General features: G+C 34.7%; 1 protein-coding gene across 1 annotated transcript in view; it reads right to left on the reverse strand.

Annotated features, from left to right (window-relative positions):
* LOC107630813 (probable LRR receptor-like serine/threonine-protein kinase At1g63430) overlaps nucleotides 1-10,370 on the reverse strand; it is a 20,773-nt gene extending 10,403 nt beyond the window's left edge. The window contains exon 1 of the mRNA XM_016334058.2: nucleotides 10,359-10,370. The gene's annotated coding sequence lies outside the window, so the exon portion shown is untranslated. The remainder of the gene's footprint in view (nucleotides 1-10,358) is intronic.

Raw genomic sequence — 10,628 nt, forward strand, 5'->3', positions numbered from 1 at the left:
GCTTCTTTATCTCTGCTTTGCCTAGTGTAATTTTAAAATAAGTGTCCTATAAGAGTTATGTACCATATAGATTGAGAAGATCCTAAAACTTACTCTACTTAAGTAATGTTGTTTGAAAAAAAAAAAAGATAAATGTTGAGGCACAAAGCATAGCATTAGGGCTTTGGCCATTAGCCACTAACGCGCTTTTATAAGTTTTGATTTTGAAAAAATAAACACCAAAAGACTTGCCAAATGTTAAACTCAGTCTATTTTTCATTTCAAGTCGCTCTCTTTTAAAAAATAAAAAGAATCCGAACTTACTAGCACAACCTAACATCTTAACATATTAAAAAATATATTGTCAATTTTTTTATTACAATCATGCAAACATATAATACAAAAAAATCATATATAAAATATCAGTATCAAAAATAAAAGTAACAACATCATTATCCATTAATCCTGTTTTTATTTTCTATCTTCGTTTTTTACTTCATACCCTAAAAGAGAAAATGCCCCGAGTCGAATTTTTTTCTATTGCATTTTCTACTATCTGACCTACTCTTCAACCTTCTGCCAAATTATTGTTTGCTTCGTTTGGACAGGTAGGGTTCCGGTTCATGGCCCATGAGAGGGTCCCAACCACATGAATTCATCAAATACAGCCAAATGGGTGTATAAACAATATTACCGTGGAAAATTACAGCGTACATACATATAGACATTATCATGCTTTCCAAACACAAGACGTGTGCAATTTAGGCGACATAAATGTGTTGGGTCGGTGCTTCTTGATGCTAAACAATTTAATTTAACTTATGTTTTTGTGCTTACAAGTTACTTTATCTCTTCACTTCGCTATCAAAGTTGATTTAACACCAAGGAATTCAAAGTTTGGTTACATATATAAAATGTTATAATACAATTTAGAATTTAGGAAAGGACGAGAAGTATCATTTTGGTGATGGTGAAAGTATGTATCTTCCATTCCAGCAATGATTTGAAAGCTTTTCCAAATCAAATCTCTCACGCTTAGTTTCAACAAATTTAACATATATAACATTATTGTCAATTGTTCTTAAATGATCAAAATCACACAAATAACTAGCTTCACGCATACTTTTATTGGAACTAATTAAATCCTACATTAAACTATTAAAGTAATAATGCTAATAATATTCTTAATGTAACGGTTCTAACACACAAATAGTTAAAATTAATTAAGGATATCAATCTAGGACATAAAGCATATATGAAATTCATATTTAAGAGAGGATGAAGATATATATAAAATATGGTGCAGATAGCTCATGGATCCGATTCCAAGCAAGCAATCTTTAGAGATAGAAGAGGGCTTGATCGATCATAGTATAACCTTTCAACTTAAATATGAAGACTGCAAGTACATATATATGATGGTGATGAGTGCTAATTTATTCAATTTTATTTCTGATAAAGACATTAAAAATGGAGTGATAAATGGATATAAGCCAACCCTATTTTCCAAATATGTGGTGATGGTCCCATATGAAAACAGTGCATGCCCATTAAATGATTCGGTACCAACCATCTTGGATTCTCACTCCCGTCTGCTATGAAACATATCAATGTTTGTTGAGTTTGATATCAGTGGTTCCAATTCTGGGAACATATTACACTTGTCTAAGGGCTTATGATATTTGTGGCATAAAATAAGTACTATATGGCAAAGCTGATGATTGATTATTCAAATTCAAGGGTCACTCCTCTGAAGTGAGGAAGTTAGTAAAGTAAGAAGTTATACTCTAATGACTCTTGAAGCAAAGAGTAAGACTCAAATGATGAAAGTTACAAATTCAATAATGACTACACTTTCATACTACCAAATTCTTCACTTTAGAGGATCTTTTCCCGAAATCCAAGTTCTCAACAATAATGCAACATTACCTATATATTCCAACGCATTACTCACTCCCATTATTCAGCGTGTATGACTTTGGGCTTTTCTCTTATTTTTATCTTTAATTAGTTTGGCAAGTTGGACTGAAATCTAATCTTATGGCTCTTTCCATTTATATCAGTCATATTCATCAAAGAGGTGGCAACAGATCATATGGCTAAATGGCAATATAGTACTACAAGATAAATAACATACAAAATTATACCTGTGTGGACCTTCTAGATCACTTAGAAGAGTGTCCCAAATGTGACGACTGTTAGCAAAGTTAAATTCTTGAGTCAACACAGTAATCCACCTAATTGGAGATTGACCCGGCAATTAGAACCAGCAAAAAACAAATTAGACATTTCTGAAAAACTGACTAATACTTCAATAGTAGTGTGCACTCAATGAAGTGTAATAAGTAATAACTAAACGCATTGCTACTTTACAAGCAGAGATATATAAACCAGTAGGGGAAAAAAATAAAATAAAAAGAGCAGAAAATAATGGACAAGTAACAAATATTAACATATAGAAAATCACTAAAAGAATGAAGCAATGAGCAACACTAACAACAACAACAACAACAACAACAAAGTCTTGTCCCACTAAGTGGGTTCGGCTACATGAATCAAATGACGCCATTATGCTCTGTCATGTATCATGTCTACAGAGAGACTGTTTACATATAGATCTCGTTTGACCACCTCATGGACGGTCTTTTTAGGTCTTCCTCTGCCTTTCGCCTCTTGTCCATCTTCCATCTCATCCACCCTCCTGACTGGATGTTCTATCGATCTTCTTCTCACATGTCCAAATCACCTGAGACGCGATTCAACCATCTTTTTCACAATGGGTGCTACTCCAACTCTCTCCCTTATATCTTCGTTCCTTATTTTATCCAATCGCATATGACCACTTATCCATCTCAACATCTTCATCTCTGCCACACTCAGCTTATGTTCGTGCTCCCCTTTAGCCGCCCAACACTCCGTACCATAAAGCATAGCCAGTCTTATAGCGGTGCGATAGAATTTACCTTTAAGTTTTAAAGGCACTTTTTTGTCGCATATAAAACTAGATGCACTCCGTCATTTTGACCAACCTGCTTGGATCCTATGATTTACATCCTGTTCAATCTCTCCATTATCCTGTATGATGCACCCAAGATACTTAAAACTTTTAACTTTTCGTAGGCTGTTTTCTCCAATCTTCACCTCTATATTAGGATTTTTCCTTCTCAGACTGAACTTACATTTCATATATTCCGTCTTGCTACGGCTTATGCGCAAACTATACACTTTTAGAGCTTCTCTCCATAACTCCAACTTCTTATTTAGGTCTTCCCTTTACTCTCTCATAAGGACGATATCATCGGCAAAAAGCATGCACCATGGCACGGGCTCTTGGATGTGCTCTGTGAGTACTTCCAAGACTAATGTGAAAATGTATGGACTTAAGGATAATCTCTGGTGTAATCCTATACCAATAGAAAATTTCTCTGTCACACCACCTTGAGTCTTCACACTAGTTGTGACCCCATCATACATGTCTTTAATTGCACCAATATATGCGATCCTTACTCTCCTCTTTTCTAAAACCTTCCATAAGACCTCTCTTGGTACTCTATCATACGCTTTTTCCAAATCAATAAACACCATATGTAGATCCATTTTATTACTACGATACCTCTCAATCATCCTTCTTAAAAAGTATATCGCTTCAGTGGTAGATCTGTCTGGCATAAATCCAAATTGGTTCTCTGTTACTTGTGTCTCTTTTCTCAACCTCCGTTCTATCACCCTTTCTCATAACTTCATGGTATGACTCATAAGCTTGATCCCTCTATAGTTTTCGCAACTTTGTATATCCTCCTTATTCTTGTAGATAGGTACCAAGGTGTTCTTTCTCCACTCATCAGGCATCTTCTTTGATCTTAAAATCTCATTAAAAAGCTTGGTTAACCAGTTGATGCCTTTTTCTCCAAGACCCTTCCAAACCTCAATCGGGATATTATCATGTCCTACTGCCCTGTCATTTTTCATCTGCTTTAGAGCCTCTTTTACCTCGAAGTTTCGGATCTTCCGATAGTAGTCAAAGTTTTGATCTTCTTCCCTTGTGCATAACCGACCAAAATTCGGAAGAGTCTTCTGTCTCTCATTAAATAACTCGTAGAAATAACTCTTCCACCTTCCATTAATCTTCTCCTCTTGAGTCAACACCTCTCTATCCTTATCCTTTATGCAATGAGCAACACTATTTGTTAATTTAGTAATACAACCGAGGACTAGACAATGTCCTCACTATATTGCCTTAGACTACCCCATTTCTTCCAATTCCAAGTACCAACCCCTTTGTGACCAAAACGTATAGCAGAATAGTATCTGACAGCAAAATGAGTTTAAATCCTCCAATGCTATCTATTCACATGATTATTATATATAAAGTAAATCACATATTTTTCATATTCCAATTTATGTAAAAGGAAATGTATATTGCATCTGTTAACATTTCTGATCTACATTCCCCTCAGTAAGCAACAAAAGACGACATCCTGAAATCTTGACTTGCTCTCCCTAATCCAAGTCCCAACCCAGGTTGCCCCTTCTATTAAAGCACACATGAGAAATATCAGTAGTCCAATAAGCTAGAAACTTAAGAATGCAGCAACAGTAAAGGTGAAACCAAAGTACTAGCAGATAATGCATCTTATGATAAGGATAAAACATCATGGACCAGAGGGTCATCAAACAAGTTTAATGGAATGGATGCTACATGGGTTTGTGCAGATCACAAAACAAGTATTTTGCTTACCAAATTTTGATGAACTCCACTAAAATAAAAATTCTATCGGGATTCTAAAGAAGATGGACAACGAAAAAGAGAAGAAACAGCTAAATAAGGTATCTATTGATTTCCCCACAAATCAACATATAGAAGAGAAATGTGCAATTTACTTGGAAGAAATCATTCCTTGCATTGGTCTCCCCAAGACACAATGAATTCTCCCCACTAGTATTTCTGATCTAGAGTAAGGTTCTACACTCAAATGGCATCATCAGTGTCAGAACTGTTGAGTTGTACATTGTCCTTGTGATTCCTGATTATATAACCTCAGAAACATTAAATGAGCCAAACAGATAAAGCAAAAAAATAAGAATAAAAATTTTGAAAAATACTAATTCAGCAAAATATTGAACTTTGCCACAGACTCACATACACCTTATCAATGTAATGTAACTCAATTCCAGCCTTAGTCTGACATTGACGGTTATCAACATCAATATAATGAGAAATAATGCATCTTTTCAGCCCTCAGAACAGTACCCCTTGCTCGCATTTTAAAGAATAATTTTTAAAGAAAGAACACAAATGCAGCGATACAATGAAAACACCAGAGCTCCCACAGAAACTAACTTACAGGATTCAAGAGAAAGTTGTCTTTTAAGTGTTTGTACTGTGGCCTCTTCTTTGCTAATTCAGATTTCTAGAGCCCAGGATTAGGCAGAAGATATTCCAGGCCCTGCAGAAGTCAATAGCCGCAAATTGCAATAGTATCTTCAATTTCACTTCCTCCTTTAAGGGAAAACACTATAGGGTATAGATTAACTCAAAAGATTTACCTTCCACTCTTCCGGACAGTAAAACGTAATTCCAAGCATCATTAAGTACACCTTGACAAGCGATCCTCTGCGATTACCTCATATCTATCACCTTCTTCGATAATTGTTCAATCAAAGTTAGTTAACATCACTGCATTGGCAAGGTGAGCTACCCATAGCTATTTTGAACTCAAAATACAATGTAAAAGTTTATATTTAGTATAGAAAATACAGAGATGCAAATATGCTTCTAGGATAACTAAGATAATCAGGTTGTATATGGGCTAGAAAGTGGCAATGCTACATTGCTACTCCAATATCATGTTTACTGCTTCAGAAATGAGAAGTATGAAGCAACTTCTCCAGGTTATTCTAAATTGTCTCCAAACATTTCTGACACACAATATTATAAGTGCCACAAAAACTGCGATTTGAAAACTGAAAACATTTCAATAGAAAAGAAAAATGGTTTGAAGTCAGATAGACACAGGTTGAAATAATTAGAAGGAAAAAAAGGGCAACAAAACCAAACATTATTAACATTGAAGATTTATTTGGCAAAAAAATTTACAATGTCCATTGCTGTAGCATTAAAACAATTATCTGGGTAAATGGTCCAATTCGTCCTTGAAAGATTACTCGTTCTCCAAATTGGTCCCCGAAAATTTTTTTTAATCAAATTCATCCTTCAAATATTTTAAATTAATCGCGTTAGTCCTTTTATTATTTCTTTTATTCCACGTCAAAATTTGTTAATGTGGCACGTTAAATAATACTACAACACAGACATAGGAGTCTTAATTGACTATTAACATGAAAAGCTTATGAAATTAGATCAAATCAAAACCTAATTGAGGGGAGAACTTGAGGCATTGGAATCCCTCAATTTGGAGTTTATTGGACCTAATTTCATAAACTTACCATGTTAGTAGCCAATTAGAACTACTAGGTGTGTATAGTGATGTCACTTAACTTGTCACATCTACAAACTTTGACGCTGTTAGCAACGGAAGTGACGTAAGGACTAAAATGACTAACTTAAAATCTTCGAAGGACGAATTTGATTAATAAAAAATATTTTTGGAACTAATTTGGAAAATGAGTGATCCTTCGGAGACTAATTTGACCATTTACTTACAATTCTCTACTTCCAAGCATACAAGAAATTTTTATGAAGTGAGTTCACTTAATCATAAATGCAAAAATTTATCCATTATGTTCTCTACCTCTTCATGTAACACTATACGCAGAGCCAGTCAGCCACCCAACCGAACAAAGGAACTAGAACATACGGTAAGTTTTGAATCAGAATACCAAAACATTCCCTGCATCTAACCTATCGTTTGGCAATAAAATTGAAATTGATGAGTTTGGAAAACTCTAAACTAAATTGATGATGATCAAACATTATTAACAGCAAAATTATTAAGCTAATCTTGGTTAATGTGTTAATTAAAATAATTTTGTTGTGCAGGATTAATATTGGGCCGAAAACAAATTTATTGTGCTAGCCCAAAATTTCACTCAGCCTTAGTTTTAATAACAAAAAATGAATGTGGCTGATTTAATGTTACTTGGGCCAAATAATTTTGATTGCTCCAAGCCCAAGTGTGTTACATGCTTTCCATTTGTTTTATGCATGCTCCAAGTTTTATCAGGAAAGCAAATGTTATTAATGGGCCAAGATCAAATATTGTTGCAATCAAGCCCATATGTTATAAGAGTTCCTCATGCATGATCCGAAACCAAAGAAGGAAGAAAGCAAAATTGCTTTCAACGGATCCAAAGATTCAAACATTAGATGGATTTCAAAATTCATTTAATTGCAATGTATTGCATGGGAACTATGAGAGAGAACATGAGTGACTTTGATTTGATGGACATTATTGAAGCTACACGTTACTCAATAAAGGGAAGTAAACATTTACCTTGCTTTATCAAACCACTTTAGTTAATGTCCATATTCTCTTTCTTCTCTCTCACAACTCTTTCTCTCTTCGGTCATTACTCAGGAAATATTGGCAGCCATGGAAGCAAAAGTAAGCTACCGAGATGAAGAGAAAGCAAGCCTAAAGACCATCACAATTAGCCATAGAGCGGAAAAAGGCAGAGAGTGCAAAATTAAAAGAAAAAGCCATAGATGTCTTAGAGTTCCTTTGTTCATCTATGTTGTGTTTCATGATTCTGTGGGAATCCCCTTGTAAGTTGGGTTAGCACTTTACAAGTTGTAATCTGTTTGATTATAGTGAAATTCCATCATTGTTGTGATGGAGACTGGATGTAGGCTGCACTGCACTTAGCAGCCGAACCAGGATATATCTTGGTGTAATTTTCTTCCTCTCCTACTCCATTTCTGTTTTCTACTGCACAGGAGCAAAAACCAAAAATGTCTCGTGCTAAGTGACGAGACAAAATGAAAATGTCTCGTGGCTAGGGACGAGCTAAAAACATAAAAGTCTCCTCTGAATCCAGCAAGTGTTAGGAAGCAAAAAAGGGGCTAAGATTCAACCCCCCTTCTCTTAGCCACTGAAACCATCAGAAATATATATGGCCTTATTTTCTTTGCTCTAAAAACTCCCTTAAAACCTTCAATAGACACCAGAATAACTAAGAAATAACACATTACCAAAAGTTGCTGCAACAGGCCCAATCCTAATGCTTCATATTCATGAACACCTTCATTCCTGCATACTGCCATTCACAAATCATATAGTGAAGTGATTTTTATGGACAAACTGACAAAAACATTCACCTATTCAAGCCAAATAAAACAAGATAGATTCTTTCATACAAATAGAAATCACATTTGCAAATATTACTAATAAAAAAAGGGGTTAGAATCAGTACATGGGATTGGTTTGTACACCTCTCTGTTGATTGAGCGTTAACACTTCCACTAATAGCATACATCTCCATGGAAATACCACTGAAGTGGTTTTAACATAAAAAAGTGACATTAAATATTACCTTGGCACTCCCTCTCCAAAATGGTTGTAGGCAATGGACACCTGCATTGCTAAACAAAGTATCAAAATTAAGACCAAAACCGAAAAAAGAATATCAAGAACACAACAATATAAATGTGAAAACGAAGCCAAACGCATGCTGTGACGATCATGCGGGAGCGCCGTTTGCGTTCGGAAGGTGGCAGAGTACGTAGGAAACCTGTTAGGGTTTCGGAATGCGACAATGGTAATGCGCGGCGGCGATGACTGTCGGCGGTGACTTCCAAAGTGACGAGTATCAAGAACGATGGGAAGGCAGGAGTGCACATGGGCCGGTGAAGCCGGGTTTGATGTGATCCAGACCCGACTCGAAATATATTTATTTATTAGACCCGAACCCGACTCTAAACCTGATGAAACCAATACATTTTTGGACCACAATTATACCGGGTAAAAATCGGGTGAAAATCGGGTCGTTAACATATACATTACGTTGATACCTTCTTGTAAGATAACATGTAAAAATATCCAAATTTTTAAGACTCCAACTATTATTTAACATGGTAAAATTTACTTAAAAAAATATAACAAGAACCAACCATTCTTCAAAATTAAAGCATAACCACAATCAATAATAAAGCATAATCACAATTAATACTAATATTGTCTAATAATACAAAATATTTAAATCAATACAAATAATACAATAGAGTAAAGTATCGTTTTTGTCTCCAACGTTTGGGGTAAGTCCTATTTGTGTCCCTAACCTTTAAATCGTCCTATTTGTATCCCTGACGTTTATAAAAGTTATTCAATGTTATCATACTATCAATTATACTAACAAATCAGATTATATTTTTCAATTATTCTCACTTGGATGTATTCATTTTCAATTAGCCTCACTTAGATGTGTTCGATTTTAATATTATACCCACTATTTGTGTTTAGATTCAATTATGTCCCTAAAAGAGTGAATTATGTAAATGTTGTAGGAATTAGTTTTAACTTTTAATGAGTTATTTTTCGGAGTGGATCATCGATTCTATCCCAGACATTTGTATTCTAAGTTCAAGAAGTGATTTTTAAAACTCAAACTAAAGCGTTCATGATGTGTAATTGACGGCAGGATAACATTGAATCACTTTTACAAACGTTAGGGATACAAATAGGACGATTTAAACGTTAGGGATACAAATAGGATTTACCCCAAACGTTGGGGACAAAAACAATACTTTACTCTAATACAATATTATGCATTAGTCTAAAGTCTTATGCATTCTAAACATAAAACATTAACTTATAGTCTTATAATGACTAATAATACAAAATATTAAGGTTTACAATACTTAAATTCTACATAAAAATAATCATGATCTATCACTAATAACACAAAATATTAATTGTGTATGATGATCGGGCCACCGGACCAACTTCGGGTGACCCGAACTATGGCCCGGACCCGACCCGAAATAATGATCGGGTCTATTTGTGAGACGCTTACCTAACCCTAAACCCGATGAAATCACACCAAATTAGTCCCAAGTATTTGGGACCGGACTAGACCTTCGGGCCGAGCCGGGTGATGTGCACCCCTATGGGAAGCTACGGCATCGTTCGAACTTCGAAATTCGGAGTTTGCATACGTGGCCAAAAAAAAAAGAAAGGAAGAAGAATTGAAGGAGACAAAAAACATTAGACCAGAAACGAAGAAAGTGGTGAGAACCCAATGTGGATTGAGTCCAAATAATCGGGCCATTTATATATACATATATTAGCGTCTATCTCAAGCATAGTAGGGTTGAACTAAAGCCCAGTACGTACAGCATCAATTTGGGCCCCACATATATTTTTATTTCTGCTAAAAAAGGGGAGACGATTTTATTTCTAAGATTCCTCTTATAATTAAACATGACAAAAAACGTGCCCGAAATAAAAAAACATGACAAAAAAGTATTAACATATAAGAAAATTTAAAATTTTCAGTAATATATAAAAAATAAGTTATACAACCAATTTATCTAGGACATGAGAAAATATGCACAATAGATATGTTTGGCTGACCTTATAAAAAAATATCTTTTTTTTTTAATCTTCTTCAAAATAAATATGTTTAATAGAAAAATTTACTTCGGGTTTGAATAGATAATATAAAAAACTGTTTTAAAAACCTCAAAGAAA

Source organism: Arachis ipaensis, chromosome B03 (genome assembly GCF_000816755.2).
Source record: "Arachis ipaensis cultivar K30076 chromosome B03, Araip1.1, whole genome shotgun sequence".
Classification (NCBI taxonomy): Eukaryota; Viridiplantae; Streptophyta; class Magnoliopsida; order Fabales; family Fabaceae; genus Arachis; species Arachis ipaensis.